The sequence below is a fragment of the Anas acuta genome, chromosome 2, assembly GCF_963932015.1.
Source record: "Anas acuta chromosome 2, bAnaAcu1.1, whole genome shotgun sequence".
Classification (NCBI taxonomy): domain Eukaryota; kingdom Metazoa; phylum Chordata; class Aves; order Anseriformes; family Anatidae; genus Anas; species Anas acuta.
The window spans coordinates 35,622,530-35,646,002 of record NC_088980.1 but is presented as its reverse complement, the minus strand read 5'-3'; the positions used below and the strand labels follow the sequence as shown (position 1 = coordinate 35,646,002).

Genomic DNA, 23,473 nt, shown 5'->3' with positions numbered 1-23,473 from the left:
AAGCACAACATTCTGCCAGGTTTCCTGCAGCCTCCCTGTCAGACTGAAGTATCCTCTAACCCCAGGACCCTCATCCCTCAGTTATGCAGCTTGTTGCCTTCTGCCTTGTCTTCACAGATACTTTTCCACATTTCCTCACCAGCCTCCAATGCCAAATTGTCTGTATTAAAACCACTGTTCCACTTTCCCCCAAACATCCTTTCCTCCCTCTTCCATAAAGCCAGAAAGAACAGTCGCTGATGCTGAACTATCCTGGCTTAACCTTTGCCCTTATCTTGGTACACAACTCTGACCAGAGGTAGGGTGGTTTGTTTTTTTTGGAAATATGGTGATACATGGTTTTTGAATCTTCATGGCAATTCCTAGGTCACTGAAATGGATGCCTCTAGTGGATAATTGTTCATTTTAACAATTCTCTAATATTATTTTTCTACCTGTAGTCCTTGCCACTTTCAATTCAAAGCAAAGGTAAGATGATGATATAGGAGGTACAAACCAGGTTAACACAATCAAAAGTGGATTTCTAATTTCTTTGTAACTTGGCTCACAGCATTTCTTATCCAGCAGAGAGCATAAACTGCACATAGATTCCCATATATGCCTGGCCCCTTGCACAGTCCTTTGATCTTTGACAGGAATCTTCAGACAGCCTTTGGACTGGGAGACATTCTCTTACAGTTATGGATATATATTTAATTTTTTTTTTCCTGCAGTAAACACTTGATCCAGCTGGGGGAGGTTTTCTTATTTTTAAAATGACATGAAGCCCTCAGAAGGAGATGAAAGTACATCGCTGTGGCTTTGTACTTGTGGGAATATTAGCCATTTTTAATTATCTGGAATAAAATAAAAATGGAAATACAGAGAACATGATGCATAGTAAGCAGTCACAGACCTGAAAGACATGTATTACTCATGAACACAGGATCAAACGGTTGCTTTTCCTGCCTTGTACAAAGTGTTCCTGACATGAATATACTCCTCAGTGAACAATTACTGTATTTACTGCACTGGTGACCTTGATGCTGATTCCTCACCTCTTCCCATAATTTATTCGGTTAAAATTTAAGGAGTGATTAGGACATTTTCTCCTATGATGCCTTACCACACTTTTTCATCTCTATGGGGCTAAATCCAAAGAAATTCTTACTCTTGTCTCCACACCCTACCTCACAGTGAGATTTTTGTTTAATCTAGCTCCTTGAAACAGACTTTTTCTTCCAGCCTGGGAGGCATGAGACCCTGCTCAAGTGTAGCATAAGAAAACACAGTTTGCAAATTGTCACCTTATTCCTTCCATTCAGCATGCAGATTTCCTTGTGCAGAGCCCCACATCTCCATGGCTTCCATGCACCAGAGTGCCATCACAGCTGCCTTCTCTTGGACCTGCATGGGACAGAGCTACAAGAAAGCAGAGAAATTAAACCCTTTCCTTCTCTGATTACAGCTGAGAGATTTCAAGAAACTGCTATTGAGAAATGCATCAACATACCGTTGATGTCTTTGGCCCAGTGAGCGATGATCTAATTTCTGTTTAACTGGCCAGCAGCCAAGTTAATTTTGATCAAGTTTGACACATTGTTTGTTTCTTATAATGACCAGCTCATCCTAATAAATGTGAACTATAACAGCCCTCAGTTTGGGATTAATCCTGCAAGATGTTGCACACTGAGTGGGAGGGGATGTACTCTATTCCACCTACCTCATTCTTTGTGTCATCAGATCACATGATTTCTCTGAACCTGATCTGACAATTCATTCATGAAGTCCTACACTGTAAATGGAGAAATACATACAGAAAAATATGTTTTTTATCATTCATTGAAGAAGCAGAAATAAATCACACACAGTGATCCTAATTCACATCTGCAGTACTTCAGACTTAGGTCAATCCATTATCCAACTCAAACCTGTTATGAAATGGTCTTCCAATTATTTCTCTAGTTTACTTACATTTCAGATCTCTCAGTCAGACACAAATGTATCTAGCCTACTTCTTTCTGAGAAAAAAAAAAATCTACATTAACTTAATCAGTAGCAGCACACTGCATGACACAACTAAGAAAATCACTGGACTTAGTTAAAATAATAAAAATACATTATGTCCCTCATTAAAGGTCTTTACAAGAGTAACCGAAATTGAAGGAAATAGTTGAGAGATCACGGTCAACAGATGTTTCATTTTTAGACATTTTATTTCTAGTTCTCAATCATTTTAGATGTTATACTTAAGGGTTAAAGGAGAAAGAGCAATGGGAAGAAGACAGAGATCTTCAGGGGAAAATTCATCACTTAGTTAAATATATGGCATATGAGAAAAGAACGGACAGAACAGGGTTCTCCTGGAAATCAGCTAATAATAGTCTCTAGCCAATTTCTGGGGTAGGAACAGGCCTTCAGCATTCTGAATTTCTGACTGGTGACACGTTTCCAGAACCCTAGTGCACAAGCAGAAGAGGTTGTCATCTTCAATAGAAATGGCACTGACAAGAACCACTCACAGCACACTGAGAGGTTATGTTTTGTCCCTCAGCGCCTACAGGTTCACAGCAACTTAGTTGGGCATGTAGCTAAGAGCCCTCATGTAGTCAATGGGAGAAAAGGCAAGGAACCCTCTGGAGAATGAGGTCAATTCTATGTGGGATAAGAGTAGTGTATTTGTTTTGTTTTGTTTTTGTTTGTGTTTTTTTTTTTTTGTTTTTTTTTTTTTTTTCAGCCCACAGGTAGGGCAATGTCATTTGACTTACCTCAATGAAAAATAAAAGAACCTTAGGAGAAGTAAGATGACATATCACTTATGGCCAGTGCAAAGACAAGAAGGGAAGCTTTTCTGTCTTCTCAGTTTAACTTCTGACCTGACAGATACCCAGTGCCTGAAACATCTGGAGTCAAAGATGGAAAAGGGAGCATGTCAAAAAGACAAGGTCCTTCTTTGTGGGGACTCTTCAGGCTCCCCTTCACTACATAAAGTGGAGGAGTCCACCTACCCCTTTTTCATTACAAGCTTTGTTAATAAAAAAAAAAATCGGACAATAAAAGCACACTTTCACCTGATGCTCTGTTTTCTCTTCCTTTCCCTCTCCCTGGCCCCACCTGTACTAACACAGTCACACTTTCAGTAGCCCTTACTGGAACCAACGCCAGCTTTCAGTTTTTATTAAGAAGGTTAAATCAGGAGTTTATAATAGTCCTTTTATACTTTTAATGTTGCCCATTTTACTGCTGCTTTAACATTCACTGCCCAGACCTGGCTTGTATTCCATGTTCCCAGATCTGAACAACAGAACACCCCTATTAATTTAACCATGTCCTTTCTATTCCTTTGGTTCTTAAGCAATACAGCTGTGATTTTGTCTTAGTTTCCCTGTCACACTTAAACAACAACCAAATCCATACATGCAATCACTACAAATGGAGAAAAGGAGAATTTGCGGCTTCTGGTGGCCTAAAGAAAATTGCTGTGCTACACTGCTTTAGCACTACCAGCAGAGAAGATGTGTCTTGTACCAAAGTGGAATGAGTGGTCCTTGGGTACACTCAGGACCTTGACAAGCCCTGGATAAGGCTCACCCAGCCATACTGGTTCTTTAAGGTTCTGGTACTGACTCTCATTGAAAACCAGGCTCCAACTGTTTTCCTTACACATTTCATTATCTGCTTCCACTCATGCATTTTTGGGGTTTCTGTGTGATTCATCTGCTCATTGTTTCCCTCAGCCTGGTGAAGATGCCAAAGACAAAGGGACAGGGAGGAAAACAGAGAAAAAATCTTGTACATGTCTACTCACTGTGCTTTGGTGATGGGCTGCAAGATGCTTCTCTGTGCAGCTGATTACAGAGCCAACTTTTCAAAAGTATTTAGGCTTCTAAAACCAGAAGTGGCTAGCATTTTTTCTCTGAGGTACTTTGCTACTAAGTTGGGATTGGTATTATGGTTAGTGGATGTAGCAGCATCCAAGCTTCAACTCAAACAGGAATTCAGGCCAAAACTGAGATGCAGAAAGCCCCTATTCGGACGCTGTTCTCTGAGGTGCCTAAGCTTCTACTGGTGGTGCACTTTGCTGCCACGGCCTTTCCTTGCGTTTAGCCATCCACCTGTGTTTGCTACTATTCACAACCTCAGAAAACTTGCCTGTCTGGAATAAAATGCCTGAAACAAATATTGATCGAGTTTGTGATGCAAGCCACTCCTTAGGCACACTGTTGCTTAAGTCAGGTCAAAGATTCATTGGGCTCTTTGTAAGGTTAGAAATATCAGAGGGAAAACATTTGTGCAGCACTGCTCCTGCCTGGAGATTGCTCCTGCTCTGGGGTTACGCACTGATGTACCTCTCCGCCCTCACCGCACTAATGAAAACAAATAGTGTGGTTGAGTGTGACCTCCCCTCACGCTGAAAGCAAGCACCACTGTGTACCTAAATGGCAATATATTAACATCATTATCGTATTTAATATAGTCAACGCCACCACTAATCAGTAAAGCCACCAGCAGCATTATGTTCTTTTCCAAGTGACAGGTTTGTCAATAGAATAAAAAAAGCCTTTCTATCTCAGCATGGCAACATAAATAAAGGGATCTTAATGGAATACCTAAAATAACAACAGGCAGAAAGGAGATCTCTCTTAGTAAGAAAAAATGTTCAGTTATTGACTAATTTGCTGTAAATCTGTCTTTTCCTTTCTAATCAATCGTTAACAATCAAAGGCCACCTGGCTTAATTGAGCTTAATTTTCAGGAAGCCTGATCTGGCATTCCTCGCACACTGCTTGGCTGAAGTGAATGAAGAACTACAAAAACAATAGAGCTGGTAAAGAAAATCTGACATTAAAACAACTATTTAAGCATCCACAAAAAAAAGTTTTTTTTCAGTAGCATCCACAAAATATGAAAGTTGGTCATCATTTGATAAGCTAACAACAATACATTTTTTTCTTCTCCTAAGTGCTTCTAAAGAGTGAACCCACACACCCAAAATCACAGCTGTACCTATTTTTTAAATCTGAAAAGCAACAGGCTGTAATATGACCACTTAGTTACTGAAGAGAGCAGTTTTGTACAACCACCATCTTAAACGTATCCTTTGGTATGTGGGTCATGGCCTTAGAAAGGTTTTAGAGGATTTCAGCCTGACAGCATAAATGAATATCCTAGACAACAATCCTCTTTGGCACCAGGAAATATTTTATTGAAAGGTTAATTAGAGCCCTATCAGCTTTCTCCCTCTTCTGTGGGAAGATCTCCTCCTGGCTCCATCTTCCTTACAGAAGCAGAAGAGCAGCTCCAATCCTTGTTTCTCTTGGGATATGACATGGTTTACAAGGGGGTGAAGGTTTGGGGGGCCTGGTCCTGGGGTCATTGCTTGTCTGACTAGACATTGCTCAGGGATGAAGCCTTTGTTTTATATTCTGCCTGAGTAATTGTAATAAATATTGATAGGTGTGCTCTGTTATTAATTTATTTTGGGCAGAGTGTGTCTGTGAAGCTGCAGAATGACCTTGACAGGAAGCAGTGCTTACCAGGCATAAGTATCTCCGCTGAGGGCATGGCAAAGACCAACACACCCTGTCAATACAGTTGAAAGACAATGCCAGCAGTGGTAGCTTCTTTGGTATTGCAGAAATATAGGGTTTTGCTCAAAGACAGAAATGTAAAAGTAAACCTGAAGTATTTATCAGGATCTCTCCTAAATTATATCATCAAAAGATATAACAACACCAGAGAGTGACCTGAAGCATTTTATTCATCTGTAAGGACAGGACATGCCACTTCCAACCTGGTCTCCTTTTTCAGGATTGAGCCATGGGTCTAGGCTTTCCTGCAGGTGTGGTACTGATTTCACAGCTGCTCAGGGCCGTGCCCTATGTGTGTGGAGTACCACAGAGATCCCGTCTCTATAGGCACAGACCACTGTTTGGCCAAGTCTCTTTATAAGATCAAGGCTTTAATCTCAATTTCAGTTTCCTCCATAAAATTTGTATGCAAATATTTTCCTAGCTCACAGAGCTATTATGAATGAGATTGCCCTCTGGGTGGTTGCCATTTAGCTTGGCTGCCTTTACTGTAGACTTTACTGGTTGGCATCAGAGGCGTTCTGCATGTACAGACCCATCTGCAGCTGCAGCAGCCATTTTTCCCCAGCTCCGCCAGGTATTTTTGCATGTCAGAGGTGGCAACCTATTTGTAGCTCTTTGTTCATCAAGGTACTTCAAGTATATGCACAGCCCCTTTATTTGCAGCATCGCTGAGACTCAGAAAACATTTCTTTCCTCTTCCCCAGCACCCAAGAGGAAACGCCTTGTGCAAAACTTTTCCATCCACTAGTTGTTCCTATGTTGGTTAGTAATCAGTGGAGGGTTTGATTTTTCTTCTCTGTACCTGACAAGATCAGCCCTTCAGTCCAAAAATATGTTACTATTAACTCATACATCATCTCCCCAAACTAACTGTTAATCTAAAAGGCCAAAAAAGTTATGCTTTACGTTAAGGTTCTATTTATGAGTAACTGATACAGGACTAATAAATGGTTAATAGATGTAATAATTTGTTAACTGAGTATTACAAAGACCAACAGGTTAATTGCTTTCAAATAACCATGGCTTAAAACTGTTTATAACCCTGTCTGCCGATGTCCTTCATATGTACATTTCATCTAAGCCATAATACATAACTCTGGTGGCTGTGATATGTGTATATATTTAGTCACTACTTTTAGTGCCTCAATTATGGAAGTTTGCAACCCACATTTTTTTAAAACACACAAAAGCACACACGAATCAAACCAAAATAGTATGAGGCTAGTGGAGTAACTTTTCGCTCAGATTCTTGACAGTAGCGAGGCATTTTTGAGAATGAATAGTTTGTGCCTTCTCACATTAGGTATAACAACTGCATTTCCTATGAGGCTTTGCATCTCCTCAGTGTTTCTCCAGGGTAGCGTCATTCCGCTAATGACAAACTGAGATGAGACTTGTGCGTAGTCCAGAGAATCATGTCAGTTGCACCCTCCTGATCTGCTAGGTATCTAAGCGTACTTTTGGTTGATAAATATATACTGCTGGAAGTAAAATTACCAAATTTTCCCCTCCTCTATATTAGCTTTATTATAGCAATGCATGCAGAAGTTTCAGAGCTACATATCAAGGGAGACCGAACAGGCGATGGGACAGAATGGCCGTGTACTTCCTGAACAGACCTAATACCACTGGATTTCTGGTCATGACCTGCATGTCCCACCTCCAATGCACCATGGATCCTACTGTACTGGACATACTTCTCTTGATCTGTACTTCCTGTATGTGTTCTTGCTGCGCTGCCCACTTTTACCCAAACAGTGTAAAGGAACCATGCTGCACTGAAAAATCTCATGCATGCTTTTTCAGCTCTGATGTGGGGCTAAGACCTACCTTGAGTAGTGAATATCTCCACTCAAACCAGCATGGTGCTTCTGCAGTAATGGAGATGAGGTTTTGGGATGACTTTGGCAGAAACAGAGCAGGTGAAACCCAAAACCACTGAGTGAAGATTTCATGCCTCTCTTTTTTAAAGTTATCCAGTGTTGTTGAACTACTAGCCTTCATTTGGTATTGCAGATTTCCAGCAGCCAAATGCTAACAGTTATTCCCATCCTTGTAGCGAAGCAGTTCATTAGGCATGACAGCGATGCTAGGACACTGACACAATCACAGTAGCATTCTGCAAAAACGAGGAGAGCACCTTAGCACGCCCACACCAGCACAACCTACATAGTCTGCTATCCATGCTGAAAAGACAACTGTTCCATTTTAAGGCTATTCCTGTATTTTGCTTCATTCTAAGCAGAAAGAGAGAAGTTTATATTAAACAAATGCTCACTTTCATTCACTTCCCTCTTCACATCAGTCACTGTCAGCTTGATATAGAAAATATGGCTGTTAATAGCTTTCAGTGGAACAAACATTTGCATAACTGTTACCTCAGAGCCCATAACTCTGAGCTAATTGGCTGATGGTGATTAAAATGATTAAGTGACTGTAATTTATATGATTAACCAATTAAGCCATTCTCCTATGATTGGCCCAGGGTAGGCTTTGGGATGTGAGCTTGTTTCCCAGCATGCATGCCGATAGTGTATGATATTAAATATTCTTTTAAATACTTGCCGATGTTCCTGCCAACAGCACTCAAGGTGCTTTAAAGGTATTTTAATTATCCCACATCATTCGTGTAGCACAGAGAGCTGTAAGTTGAAGGCAACACATGAATTATTAACAAAATAAATCTAGCACCAGCTAGGATACCACAGAATTACTGAAGGCAGTAACTAGGACAGTGAGTTTGATCATCCAGAACTGATAGATGACTGACTGGTGTAAATGGGTATGATATCGCTGCCTTGAACAAAAGTTATGCTGATTTACCCCAGCATGACGTCTAGATTGCAATCCATGAAAACTGAAAGTCCACCAGCAGGTCTGAAAAAAAAGGTAGAGGGTAATAATTGTAATGCCTTTTAGGTAAAAGAAGTGAATGGACTTGGTTAATTTGTAACCGCTTCCATTAGGAGGGCATTTGCCAAGGGAGCGTATGTTATTTGAGTGAGCGAGCTCTGGTTCTTGAAGGAGCTAGGCAGGTGGGCAGGAAGCAATAATTAAGCATATTCTTTGTTAATCTCCTGCTAGGTACACTGAAGGGAAAACTTGCTGTGATTTCATCCCCCTCTTCCCACCCCCCTCCCACCTTCCTGTGGGTTGCTGTTGCTGAAACGAGGGACTGCTGCATTCCCTGCTTTTCCCCCTCTCACCTCCTACCAGCAGACAGTTTAATTCCATGCTTCCTGAGGCTAAACACATCACCTTCCTTCACATTACTTTCAATTTCAGCTGCTGTGTGTCCTGAAATCTTAAATCCGTTGCCAGTTAACCTGGGCTATCTGTTCTGACGCTGTAACACTCTAGGCTTTTAAGAGATGAGAGCAATACGTGTTTCTTCTCAATATACTTCAGAGCAGATTGCTATTTCCTGTGTGTTTTCTCATCTTTCTTGATGGTTATTAAAAGTCAACATAATAAAGATTGCTAGTATTTTACTGTCACGCAGGTTAACTACTTCCATGTGCAGGTTTGTCCTGAGTGGTGGCCTTGGCAAACAGGCAAATATTGCACAATATTGTTGTTACTGCTCCTGCTACTAAGCTGCATTAAGCATCATTGTGAGGCATGGGGTATTCCCAGTGCTCAGGTGGATAGTTTTCTGGGATACATTGTGGTGGTTTTTTTTTTTTTTTTAGGAAACAAAGGTTTGAAAAGATGACTGTTTCTTGAAGGATACCAGAAATGTGAACAACTGCTCTTAACCTGAATCAAAAAAGCTTTGGCAGGTTGGCTCTAGTGTCAGTATTTCTGTTTTACGGTATGCTGCAGTGAAATTAAACAAATTGCCAAACCTCCCGTGCTGGGCCTATGGCAGAGCCAGAAATCCATCCCCAGTGCTGCCTGTTGGATGACATTGCCTCCGTCTTGCTCACACAATGTGCCCGGGAGAGCTCAAGGGATGTTTGTGAAACTGATCATGAGACTTCAATCCTGGGGGGTAGCATGGCACATGTGTGTGTTTGTGCATCCATCCATCCATCCATCTAGCTCATTACTGACTTGTTGTAACCACTTTAGACTTGACCCTGGGAAGTGTTATGAAAACCTCCATCTCGCACTGAAGTGAATAGCTATAACTTAACAAAAATGAGGGCAGTAGTTAAGGCTGAGGCTGGGGCACAGGAGATGCCTCCTCAGATGCTGTGCATGACCTTGGCCCATCACCTCACCCCTCTTTGCATCAGTTCCCTGCGGTTAAAAGGAGGCATCACACTTTCATCACTCCCAGCATAGCTTGAGGACAAGGCCATTAATATACATAATGCACTCGCATAGTACCAGGATGACCTCCATGGAAAAGCTTATAAATAAACATAAATAAGGACCTGATGAGTAAAAGGCTGGGTCCTGCCCAGGCTTCAGTGAGACTTAAAAAGACCACACAGAAAATGCATCTTAAAATAGACCATTTGAAGGTCATAGCCTCCTACCCTTACCTGTCAAGACCTGAGCGGAGGCTTTGCCTGCGAAATGATGGCCCAGCTGATGACATCAGCACTCTACATGCAGGTTTTGGCAGGTGTTAGCCATTCGTTTCACCTCTGCAACTGTTCATCCAGGAATCTCTTTGGAGTCATGACTCATGATGTGCCTCTGTGGCAACTACCATTTAGCTGCATGAAAAAAAAACTTATTTCTGTTAAAGATCTGCTGCCGTGATATCAGAACTTGAGAAAAAGCAGAGCTTCTGACTGATATTTTTTTTCTTTTTTTTTTTTTTGGCAGGTTATAAATATTAAAAGATGGTAAAATTTTAAACCTCATTTTTAGGTATCTATCTGCAGCCAAATCCTGTTGGCCTAAGGGATCAATCAATGAAACAACATTACATAGAAATGCTGAATTCATGTTATCCTGGATAATCTATATCTCAAAAATGAGACTGAGCTCTTAAATGACCTGCACATGGATTTGATCTGCTCCTCCCTTTTAACTTGCACTTCAGTAGCCTGGCTTTAAAAAAATTAACTGTTTCAGTAATGTGGGAGTCCTTTCATTCCTACAGTCTTCTGATTAGTTCCAATAAAACTGGATAGTAATAAAGTTAAAATCCATTAGTGGGTACAGGACACACAACAGAACTCATGCTGGTATTTAAAAAAAATGTAGAACCATTATAGCCTTCTGTGCAATTTTGACTTCAGTACAAACATTTTGTGTTGTGTTTTTTTGTTGTTGTATGTTTTTTTGTGTTTGTTTTTTTTTTTCTTCATTGTTTGTTTGTTTGTTTATTTTTATTTTTTAACTTTATTTCAAACCTCAGCAAAGTGGGTCTCATTTCCCCATGTAGTGGTATAAAAATTGTTCTGGCAGAGCACTGCAATAGTGACTCAAAATACAACTGATGAAAACTAAACAAAAATCACAGAAGTACCTCAAATAAGAATTGGAATGATTTTGAGCACCTAAGACTTAATCTAAGTGTAAGGTAGTGGAAGAGAAGCCTTAGTGAGATCCTTAGTGAGAAATTGTTGATACTGAGGACCCAGTGTCCATGTCATATCAGGGAGACAAATTGAGGAGCTTTCAGACCAGCAGTGCTCCTGTGCAGTAGGCATCCATGAGTGACTAGAGTGCTCTGTGCTCTCTGGAGGACACTTTTCAGTTTGGTTTCACTAAAAATGGTCCAGGTTTTGTGAAGAGGCAGACTCAATGATCCCTTCTGGGGCTAAACAGCAGGACAACGCTGCTGGGCAAAATGGTGCAAAATTACTCTTTTCAGCCCTTGGTTCCTAATGGTGCTTCCCAGTCATCAGATCACAATTCTCCTTGCATGACTCTGAGTTTAGCTCTGCCCTAGTGTGTGTTTGCATCAGGTCTGCTCCCTATCTCGACAAGGAAGCATGATGGGTCTCCCAACCCTCAGGAGTAGGGTTAGGTTCCTCACAAAAGTCTTTTTTATTTGAAGATGCTTTGTAGAGGAATTGCCCCTTTTATGTAGCAGGCTAGCCTCCCCAGGAAGGATGGGACCAGGCTGGATAACCACCTGGCCCAAGGGGTTCAAAAACCTCATCTCCCCCATCACATCACCTCACAGAACTATATTATGGTTGGAAGGGACCTCTGGAGGTCATCTTGTCCAGCCCCCCTGCTCAAGCAGGGCCACCCAGAGCAGGTTTCTCTGGACAATGCCCAGATGGCTTCTGAATATCTCCAAGGAGGGAGACTCCACAACCTCTCTGGACAACCCATGCCAGTGTTCAGTCACCTACACAGTGAAAAAGGTGTTCCCTGATACTCAAATTGCACTTTACGTGTTCCAGTTTGTGCCTATAGCCTCTTGTCCTGGCAATGGGCACGACTAAAAAGAGTCTTGGCAACCCGCAGGCCTCTAGGGGACATTTCCCCGGGTTTTTAGCATCCCAGCTGAGGAGGAAAACAGCCCTGGCTTTCTCTTTCTCTGGTTAAATGCTCTAAGCACTAAACACCTACACAAAAGGACAGACATCCCCAAACCTTCACCAGCAGCTGGGTTTTAAAAGGGAAGACAGATTAACACAGTGCATAGATGAAGTACAAACCTCTGACAAGTGCTTGGATCAGAGGGTTTCCTCACAGGAAAAACAGTAGACTTTCTCCTCCTGAGGAATAATTGGAGGCCTGGCAGGTGTGCCTGGTGCTTAAAATAAAATAAAAAATTCCATGACTGCACTTCTCAGTGAAGTCCTCTTTTCCTGGATGAAAATCAATTAACTCTTCACTGTGCCTTGAGGCTAACAGACAGGAAAGAGATTAACAACAGGAAAGGAGACTTCAGATTTATTGTACAGCAGCATAGGTCTCCCCATACTTGATCCACTCCATGAGTCGTCTAATCGAGGGTCCTGTCTGTACCATGAAAGTCCAAGGTGTTTAAGCACATGCTTAACTTTAGCTATGGGAAGATTTTCAACAGCCTAAGTTGAAGTCTGGCATTCACCTCTCCTCCCCCCAGCTTTGAATGGGAGTTACACACCTCGTTGTTCTCTACCCCTTTGAAAATTTCCACTCAACATGTTTTCCTAAAGAGTGACAAACTGCTGGGCTTATGGAGTAACTGCTCCATTAGGGAAGCCGCTTGTTAGCCTCTGACATCTACCGGCTGGCTTTTGTCCTTGGGTATTAGGATTTATTTGCGTGCTTAAGAAAAAATATTTTTTAAAATTCAGCTAAAGTTGATGCTACACATTCTTTTAGGCAATAGATGTCTTAACTTTTTCAGTGCTATCAAGTACTTAGCTAAAATGAGGGTCTGTCACACACACAAACACAAAGTTGCCCTTTAATTTTATTGACTACCTTTCATTTTTTAATTAAGATATATGGTAAACAAAGCTACGCAGTGTCCCATCTTCTTTATAGGATCATGCCTGGTATATCGTATTATAAGTGTTCATCTTCTCCTTAATGTAAATCCTTTCAAAATAAGGAGCTTTTACATACTTCTTATCATCCTTAGCTATTTCCAAGTTATCCAATTTCTTTTAAGTCATATTTCAGATTGGAAAAAAAGTATCCTAGTAATATTTATATCCTGCCATTGTTCTGGTCTCTATCCTTTCTCTTTTTTTTTATTATTTTTTTTTTCCATATTTCAGATAGTGCTGAGTGATAACAAAATATCTACAGTGGGATCAGAATCAGGTATGTTTGTATAGTTCATATTAATCTTTCCTATATGCATTACTTCATATTTATCACTTAGAATTATTATCAACATACTGCTTTTTCATCTAATTTGAATGGGACTCTATCTCCTGTTCCTAAATCATTTTGTCTTTTCTGGATAGACTGTATGATACTCAGGTGGTGATACCTGGTTTTGGTTCAACTAGAGCACAAATTGTAGTGAACAGTCTGATCTCAATTTAGAAACATCAGGTGATAAAAAACTTTTTCCTTTATTGTCAGCCTGTAAGAACTGTTGTAAGAGCTACCTTTTTCACCATAAAATCTGCATGCTTCTAGTTTCACTTCTGCTTTTGTCTTCTGCTACCTGGACCTTTTTCCTTTCCTTCTTTTTTTTTTTTTTTTTGGTAGATGTTTATAAACTAAAATTACATTAGCACTTAAATTTCACCTTCATAAGTTAAATATAAGAAATTTATTTCATAAACCAAACTCTCCAGGCCTCAGATTATCCTTATAGATATTTTCTTAACCAATGCTTAGGTATCCTCATTGAGGAAAGAATGATAAAGAGGCACAATATAATACAACTGAAATGATACTAGACAATATCACACTCTTATTCACAGTTATATATAAAAATATCACATAATCTTTTTTGGCAATAGTTTTATATTGAGAAATCATATTTAATTATCTTTCTGCTTTGACCTCTCAGTCCTTTCCAAAACCACATTTCTAAGTGTTAACAGTATACCTTCTCTCTACATTTCCTTCTACATATATGACCTTATAAATGATTATGTTATACTGCATACTTTTTCATCACATTATCAAGATTACAGTAGCACCTGACCTGCCCATGTTATAATAATTTTCTTATAAAGAAATGTACATTCTTATTGGACATGTTTCACAATATTTCTTTGTGTACTAAATTAAAAAGTTTTTAACATAGAACCAATTCCCACAGAGCTCTGCCAGAAACACTCTCACATGTTCTTCATAATTCATTTAAAATTCTGCTTTGAGATAATACTGTTAGGTAATATTCAAGATCTTAAACTAAGACCTGATTTCAAATGACAGGACTGCAAGAAATGTGAATATCCTGTACCAAAGGGGTTAAAAAAATAAAACACAATAAAAAAGGCTGGTAGTATTTTTCCTTTCAAAATTTGTCAGAGTAAAAAGTGATTGACTTTTTAAAAAAATCTATTACACGGTCATAATTCTACTAATGAAGAAGAAAAATGTATGAATGAATATGTGAATTTCAATAAAAATAGGACTCACAGAGACCCAAGCTTCCCTTTTCCAGCCCCAGGGGCCCTGCAGCTCTAAGTTTTGTCATTCACTGAACTCTAACCCTTATGGGAGAGGTGGTGTTGTATTTTAACCTGGCAAGCAGATAAGCACCATGCAGCCATTCGCTCACTCCCCATAAGTGGCATAGGGAAGAGAATCGGAAAAGGTACAAGGGCGAGAACTCGCTAGTTGAGATAAGGACAGTTTAATAAGAAGGGGGAGGGGGGAAATATATATATATATATATATATAAAAAGGTGATACACAACACAGCTGCTCACCACCAGCTGACCAATGCCCATCCCATCCCCAAGCAATGGCAGACCCCCAGCCAAGTCCCCAGTTCTACTGTTCATCATGATGCCACATGGTGTGGGATTTCCCTGTGGTCCTGGCTGTGTCACCTCCCAGCTCCTTGTGCACCCCCAGCCTCGTTGCTGGCTGGGCAGTGTGAGAAGCTGAAGACTCCTTGACTTAGTGCAAACACTGCTGAGCAGCAGCTAAAACATTGCTGTGTTATCAACATTATTTTCCTCCTAAATCCAAAACACAGCACCATATCAGCTACTAGAAGAATATTAACTCAATCCCAGCTGAACTCAGAACAAGTGGGAACAGCTGTAGCTCATGGGAACCATCTCTGGTCCTCTAGAGGAGAAAGCAGTGAGCGGTGAAAAGTTTGTGCAGTCCCATCCTTCCCTTAGCTACGCTGACTACATTTTCAGTTGAATCTCTTTGAAATCTTATTTGTATTATATGCACCAATATGCTGAGTAGGAAGACATTTAAATATTGCCTATTTTCTTCCACATTCAATAAAACATTATGCATATTTATTTAAAGTTTGTCTCCTGCCTGTTTTGTGACTGTGGTCTTGCTTTATCTTGTCACCAAACTTACAGTCTTGAGTGCAGAGATGCTTCATAGAAGTTTGATTTTTTTTTGTTTTCCAACTCCTTCCCCATACCAGCCAAAGCTTTAAGTTTTGGTTTACTCAACAGATCTTATGTACTTTAACCAAATAAATTTCATATTCTTCTTGTGCCTCTCCTCTGAGTACTTCTGCTTGCAAGAGTCTTGTCTCAGCTGGAATAGGTTAGGGAGATCCATATGGCAGGCATGCCTGCTTCCTATATCCATACCTGGGCACACATACCAATGTTCCTCTGCTCTTTCCCTTCTTGTTTCTCTCTGCTGCTCCAATCCCGACACAATTCTTTAGAAACTACTGCTGAATACATTTCCCTGTAAGTTTTTCAAATGGCCTAATAGGGGCAATATTTTTCTCAACATCTTTCTGATATGTCAAGACACAAAGCCACAGAGATCTTTTTTACTACAAAAATAGGTCAGATGTAATTTCAGAAAATGTCACCCTGCTTTCTGCTGAGAATAGGATGCTTAGCAAACTACATCTGTGTTAGCTGAACAATTCTTCCCCTACTTAAGAAATATTAGACCCCAACGTGCGTGATTGCCTGTAACAACTGGAAGAGAGGTTTCAGGTGATTTCCCACTTTGCAACTGGTGTTTTATCTTTTTTATCTTGTTTAATAGGCAAAACATCTCATTGAAAAGGCAAATATATTTTCTTGGTATGCACAAGATAATTTGAGCCCTGATACCATCTTATGTGAAACCAGTTTTACAACCAACTCTGTTCAGCTGATTGCATATCTCTTTTGTAGCTCCCTTCCTCTTAACTGAGATGGGATTGAGGCTTAACTAACAAGAAAAGATAATTTATTTGGGCAAGATCATTTATTGGTATCAGTTGAGAGGACATAGGGGCCACTGGAACTGGAATGGGAATGGTACTGGTGGGGACGCATCCCCAGCAGTGCCTGAGGAGTCCCTGCAGGTCTATGCAAGTAAGACAAGTGCCTAAGTCATGCCCTTCTGCCTTCATCTGGACATCATCTGTCTCTTTTCCTTTTCACTTGCAGAGTGTGTAATTTATACAAAATACTGCTTAGCTTTACAGTATTTCTCATTCAAGAGGAAGGTTATATTCAAAACTTTGGTGTGAATGCAAAGGAAAGTGCTCAGTGAATTTAAGTAAATTGAAAGTAACAGGGAAGAAACACAAACATTTGACATGTTTCATGAGCTTTGGAGAGACAAAGGGACAAGGTGCAAGCTTCCATGCAAAATGTTAAACATCATCCGTCTTTGACCTAGAAAAGGGAAGGACAAGTGACAGAATATCCAAAATTAGAGTGTTTCAATGACAAAATGTGGTACCTATTCCAGACTTAGCTCCTAATTTGACTGCATGTTTGCATTTCACCTGTTCACAAAATGATTTTTCTAAGCTTTTATGAAATTTCCTTCTAAGTGTATATACTTGTCTTATTAGATAAAACAGATGTGTCATTCTTTAAAGGATTTCTAACTGCTCCCTACATCACTTTGAATAATTAGGCCACACCAGGCAGAAGTACAAATCTTGTTACAGAAACATTTATAATAAAATTTGACCTTAAATATTTATACAGCTTGCTGTTTTAATTGACACAATCCAATCAGCCTAGAATGCAGGTCTCTATGAATGCACACCCTCCTATTCTGGGATTGGAGCTGCCTATATTCTCTATAGTTGCCATGCAATGAAGACCTGTGCCCACAGCCTGAATGGTTCAGAGTTTACAGGGTTTCCATATGCTGAGCATCTAACTGCACTACTAGTAACTTCAGTTGCCTATAAAAGAATAATAAGTTGATGTTACACCTTGTTGCTTGTTTTTTTCCCGACATCAGCTACCTAGAGCAAGAAAGGTCAGGAATGACCTTCCTCACTCTAGGTACCTTATAACCTTTGATTGCATGGATTACTTATTGTGGCAGAAGATCAATTAAACTGTCACAACCAAGTGCTCAGAGAAGAACTCCCTGAACAATAATAACCAAAAATAGTTACTGGAGACATGCAGTATCTTATAAAAACAGCAATACCCCCATTATGACCAATACACCCGTTGTTATAGTAGAGAGTCAAGATTACCTGGAGCACTACATTCAGCTCTGGGGATTCCAGCAGAAGAAGAACATGGATGTATTGGAATGAGTCCAGAGGAAGGCCACAGAGGTGATCAAAGGGCTGGAGTACCTCTCCTGTGAGAACAGGCTGGGGGAGTTGGGGTTGTTCATCCTGGAGAAGAGAAGGCTCTGGGGAGACCTTACAGCGGCCTTCCAGTACCTAAAGGGGGCCTACAGGAAAGCTGGGGAGGGACTCTTGGGCAGGGGGTGTAGTAATAGAATAAGTGGTAATGGCTTTAAACTAAAAGAGAGTAGGTTTAGATTAGATATAAGGAAGAAGTTTTTTACTCAGAGGGTGGCAAGGCACTGAAACAGAGAAGTTGTGGATGGCCCATCCCTGGAGGTGTTGAAGGTCAGGCTAGATGGGGCTTTGGGCAACCTAATCTGGTGGGAGGTGTCCCTGCCCATGACAGGGGGTTGGAACCAGATGATCCTTAAGGGATCCCTTCCAACCCAAACTATTCTATGATTCTATGATTAATATGTAAGAGGCAATCACTGCAGTGTCTTCTCCACACTGTCTACTCCAGCAATTATTTGTTGAACACAGGCAGGAGATGGAGCAGGAATAGTGGTGAAACAACACACAATGCCTCTTTGATTCGCTAGCCATGCCACACTTGAAATGTGAAGCACTCTCAGAGCTGATGACTTCTTTGAACTGTTTATACATTATCCTGCCTGGGCAGCAACCAAGTACTGTGCAACAGTACTTCATTATTTTAATTAAGCTTATTGCAAGAGTAATCATCATTGCCATCAGTATCAATCACCAGTAATATTTCCAGTGATGTCTGAAAGTGATGAAGGTACTAACTGACAATAAATAATAATGCTTCTGGCTTGAGTTGACACTTCATTGGACTTTGCCAGGTTACTCTAAATACTCTAGGGTTTGCAAATATATATATATTTATCTGTGACAAAAGCCTGATCCACGTGATATTTGTTTTGACTTCCCAAAAGGATATGTTCCTAATGTCTGCAAAATTTGTCCTTTTGGTTATGGCAGTTACCATATATGAAACACATTTTTAAAAATTAGAGAGGTCTCACTCCTCTGCTGTAGAAGTATTTTCCCACACACCCTTAATTAATAATAATTTGAGTAATTTCTATTTTCTTGGAAGAAGATACAGCATAAACTTGTTTGGATTACAAAAATGCTTTTGCAATTATTAAGGAAAATTCTGATAAGATATCTTTCCACTTGCATCTAAATTATCCCACAACATCAAGATCTGATTGAAATGTATTGCTTAAATATTTACTGCAAACTACATGTATAGGTACACTTGCTTGTTTTTGTCATTATGCTGCTATGGTTTAAATACTCCTCTGGTTTGTGCTACAAATTTTCTTAGTTGGAAAAAGACATTTCTGATATTTTAGAAATAGCTTTCCTACTCTCATTTCTTTGGGTGATTGTTAATGCTCTTAGGATTATCATTTGGAATCCAAGAGGAGACACATACAATTGTTCCAGAAACATAAACCTTAAAATGTCAACATAATATTTCCAAGAAGATTCAAAATATTAATATTGTGGACAACAAGCCCAAATTATCTTTTTATTATTTCTCATAAAAAAAATAAGAATAATCTAGGGCTATTCAAGAATGTCCATCTACCTCAGCGACAGCCAAGCTCAGCTATAAGGTCAGTTGGAAGCAGACAGTCCACCGTTCTTTTTTCCCTCTGTCCTTCTCTTGCTTCTCTGTCTAGCCTACAAAAGACAGGCACTGAGCAGATGTCACTGGGGCCTTTGATGGGTGACAGCAGAGAGGCTTGTTTATTGCACCAAACATTAGACAATACTGACATTTTCCCAAATCAGATTTTCAGGAAGTTGAAAGCTTTATAATTTACACATATTGATAGGTAACACAGTGTAGAAATTCTCTTTAATGACACAAAGCAACATACACCCATTTGCAGGACAAGAGCTCCTGTAAATACACAACACACAGTCTGCCAGGGAAATTAGTTACTCAGTAAGCTCTAAAAAGAAACCTGTTAGAAGCTGTCATCCAATGGGTGGAGTTTTATACAGCACTTAAAGCATGGCCACAAAGCCATCTTGCAGAGTATCTCTGGAGCTATGGAGCTGCCAAACTGCTCAGTTGTCCCCAGGCAGGACAGATGTGGATCAGGACAACAGGGGCTCTCCCCAGCCAGGGACTGAAGGCACAGAAGTGTGCAAGCAGAACTGCATGGCTTCTCCATACTAATGGTATGAACAAAATTTCAATGATCTATGCTATATGAAACTAAAGATTTCACTGGTTTTTAATGTTCTCCACATAAGTAGCTCAGTCATTGTAACGTTGAATCCAATGTACTCCAAGGAAAACCTTCTGAAAGAGTGAGCAGTAGAGAAACAGAAGGCAGACCAATTAAAAGTAATTTTACTTCTCTCCTGGATGAAGTGACTCCTTCTTTCTCCATCACACAGACTGCCAAGGGATACAGGTCTGCATGAAGCATTTACAACACTGAAGACCATTCCCACATTTATTTCTTTCCCTGACACTCATTTCATGTATGTTGCCGTTTTCCACATCCATTTTTTCTGATAGCAGCCTGGTTCTGATAGCAGTATACCTGGTTAGTTTAGGACTCACACTCCTCTGTTTATCAATTTACCTCTCTATCTATCTAACCATCTATCTATTTGTCTGTCCGTCTATCTATCTATCTACATACCTACATCTCTTGTTACTGAGGCACTCAAGAACCCAATGTAAAAATGCAAACAGCATGCTTTTCTACAGCCACCCTTTTCAAGTGGCTGAACAGGCGGTATTATTCCAAGGTCAGATGATCTGATCACAACAGCACCACTGTGTCCCTCTTTGAGCCTCTTCACTGCTGGGGAGGTGCAGTCTGATCCATCCCTGGGTGCTTACAGAAGAGAAAGCCCTTGGATGTAAATCTGAGTTGTGCCAGGAGCTCATCATTCCCTCTATTTCTGAGTATAAACACAACTTAAATGCAGTTTTGCTTTGAGAGCCAGTCTGTTGCTGGCCAGTCTGTCCCTCTGAGGACTGTGAGCACAGAAACTTTATCATTATTGCTGTGAAGCTCTGTTCAGTACATGAGGATATCTTTACCTCTCTAAATGGGAGTTGCTCTCTTACCACCTTTTCTGCCTTAGTGCTGCATCCCACCTTCACAAAGATGTCTCACTCTCCCTGTTTCTTCTCGTTACAGGTGCTAGATTTGCCATATATCTCTTTCTACACATCATGTTACGGCAAGTCACGCTCCTGGTGCTTTGGGCTCTTTTTAAAATTACATTTTACACATCAGTAAACTTGTAATGTAGGAATTGCTTTCTTAGTGTTATTTATATCCCCGTGTAGCAAAAGAATTTGTCAAAAAGTAATATGAATGTTATTTATCTGACGGCTCAGCTTTATTGACTGCTACATTTCACATCCTTCAGTACTTTTTGGCAGAGGAGTAAATAACAGTGCTATTAACCTCTAGCACCAGTATAAAAATAGGCAGTTATTAAGGGGTAAATTTTACTTTGATTATTATTGCCCCAGTCTGCTTTCTCTGTAAAAAATGAGATCCCTTAATGGATCTAAAAGAAATCCCAGATTTTATTTAACTTGTAGACTGTTATCTGGCCACTTGCTCTGGATAGTTTCTGGTACTATCAGCATTAAGTATGGAACATATCATGCCTCAGCCACCTGACTGGATAGAACTGAAGTAAGGATATGAAAATAGCAAGAACTGGGCAAGTTAAACCAACATGCTTAGGGCTATGCTGACATCTGTCTGTGTTGCCTCAGTGGCTGCCTCAGATAAATGCCTCTGACCTCAGAAAAATACCAGGTAAACTTATGAAGGGCCTGGACCTATTATCATTTGAACAGCAAATGTCCCAGACAGTACCAGTGGAAAACAAGTTAAATCCTAAACCCTCAGCCCTTTCAGCAAGTGTTAAAAGGTGAACAGCACCTCACGAGGGGTGTTCAGCACCTGGTAGGATCAAGGTCTTTTCATCTGACCCTCTAAATTTCATTACAGACAAGGGAGAGCAGTGGCATTTCTGTTTCTATGGCAATTGCAGCAGCAGGAAACATTAGGGTTTGTTACTCCAGATAACTTAATCTTCTGTTGCTGAAGGCAACTTTCCTCTCTAAAATTTTGTCTGCTCCACCACGGGAAAAAAAAATGCATACGAACATGGCTGGTAGCATGAAGAGATTTTCAAATATATAGTAAACCATGCAGCTTTGTACATAAAGTGTAAAAAAATATATTGGATTACATTAAAAATGTGAAAATTGGCATGCCTGGTAACCCCCTAATGTCTAGTCCCTATCTTTTATTCTTGGGCTTATCTTTTATTCTTAGGCTTAACCCGTCTGTGTAAGAGATCACTGCCAAGCTGAAAGTGCCTTTATTTCAGACTTCAGAACATGCTGGATTTCATCTTAGGGAGGATCATCACTCTGATGGGTATTTTCATCCTTTTGGTTTCATTCCTTATGACACAGAAGGCTAAAGCCAGATTCTGCCTAGCTCTATGAATCAGCCTGGGAAGGCAATCCCTGTCCATACTGAAACATGGGACAATGTGCGAGCTGGTATGAGCTTCATATGGGGCTTAGCAGCACATGTGCTAGTGGAAAGATAGGACTAGCCTCCATGCTCTGAACTGTAGTTGTCCCTGATGGCACAAAGAAAATGCTCAATCTTTTAGGTTTGAGAATAGCATCAGTATAAGCATGGGGGCTTAGCCCAAATGAAAACAAAACAAAAGAAAAAGTATACCAGTGAGCTTCTTTGGTAAGGTGAGACATTTTCTCCAGTCTGCCTCTGGACCACCAGGTGCCACCAAGTCCACTTTTTTATTTCAGTGAGAGTTAAAATCAGCCTTAGGACAGACCACAGCCTTACCTCCCAGCCACAGGGGCAGCAGAGAAAGGTCTCATGCTGCTGGGACCAGTCAGCCCCCCATCCCAGTACCAAAGAGGCCATGGCAGGAACACACTTTAAATGACATGTAGAAAGAAATCCTGGCCAGAGGAGCATTCATACACACATGGTCATTAATGGGGGATATTCATGGGATCAATATAGTAGGAAATATATGAGGCTATTTCTTGAGTTTGTTTACACGTCTCATGAACAAAATTTCATTTGATTTTACTGTGGTCTTGCTTAACAGAACCACCTCTATTTAAAAGGCAGCATTTAAAGACCTCTGCAAATATTTGTTGTTGTCATTTAAGAATGGGGGATCAAAGTGATTTTGTGGGCCTAATGGAAACTGCACAGTCACCTAGAACTAAAATTGATCTTATATTGTGATCAGGCTGAAACAACTTAGAGCTTTGACACTCACAATTCAGAAAGCCAATTTAGGAAAGAAGAGTCAGTAAGAGAAGTGAGAACTTGGAAATGGTGATTTGAAAGTAACAGCACAGAATGCTGAAAACTTTTTCAGTGAGCTCTTAACATTTGGCCCAATTTACTGAGTCTTTTCAATGGGGCGGAGAAGCTCTTGCTACATGCCTTTCATACAACCCTTCTCATTATGCACTTGCTGATCAGATAAAAAGCAGATGGAAAACAAAAAGAACTTTAAGGAAGCAACAGCTAATGCAGAGTGGTCTTTGTATATAAACTTGTTTAATATATCTATTATGATTTAACTGCTTCAAATCAGATCTTTATCCATTCCAAAAAATATTAGTCACTACTAATAAAAAGGCTATGTAATCTGCAGTCTTATTGAGCTCATCTCCCGACACTTTTGCAGATTTTTTTTTGTCATTCATTTAACTATAGGTTTCCCAGCTTATTCTGAAAGGTGATTCCAAGTTTCCAAGTTTAATTCATACATACTGTTAATTCATACATTT

At 40.1% G+C, this 23,473-nt stretch overlaps 1 long non-coding RNA gene across 1 annotated transcript; it reads right to left on the bottom strand.

Annotated features, from left to right (window-relative positions):
- Positions 1–208: 208 nt before the first annotated feature.
- LOC137851694 (uncharacterized) lies at positions 209–1,913 on the bottom strand. Its single transcript, XR_011093366.1, has 3 exons — positions 1,703–1,913; positions 1,287–1,401; positions 209–836 (listed from the first exon to the last, which is right to left on the bottom strand). It is a non-coding gene; the product is annotated as an uncharacterized lncRNA (long non-coding RNA).
- Between the last annotated feature and the right edge of the window lie 21,560 nt (positions 1,914–23,473).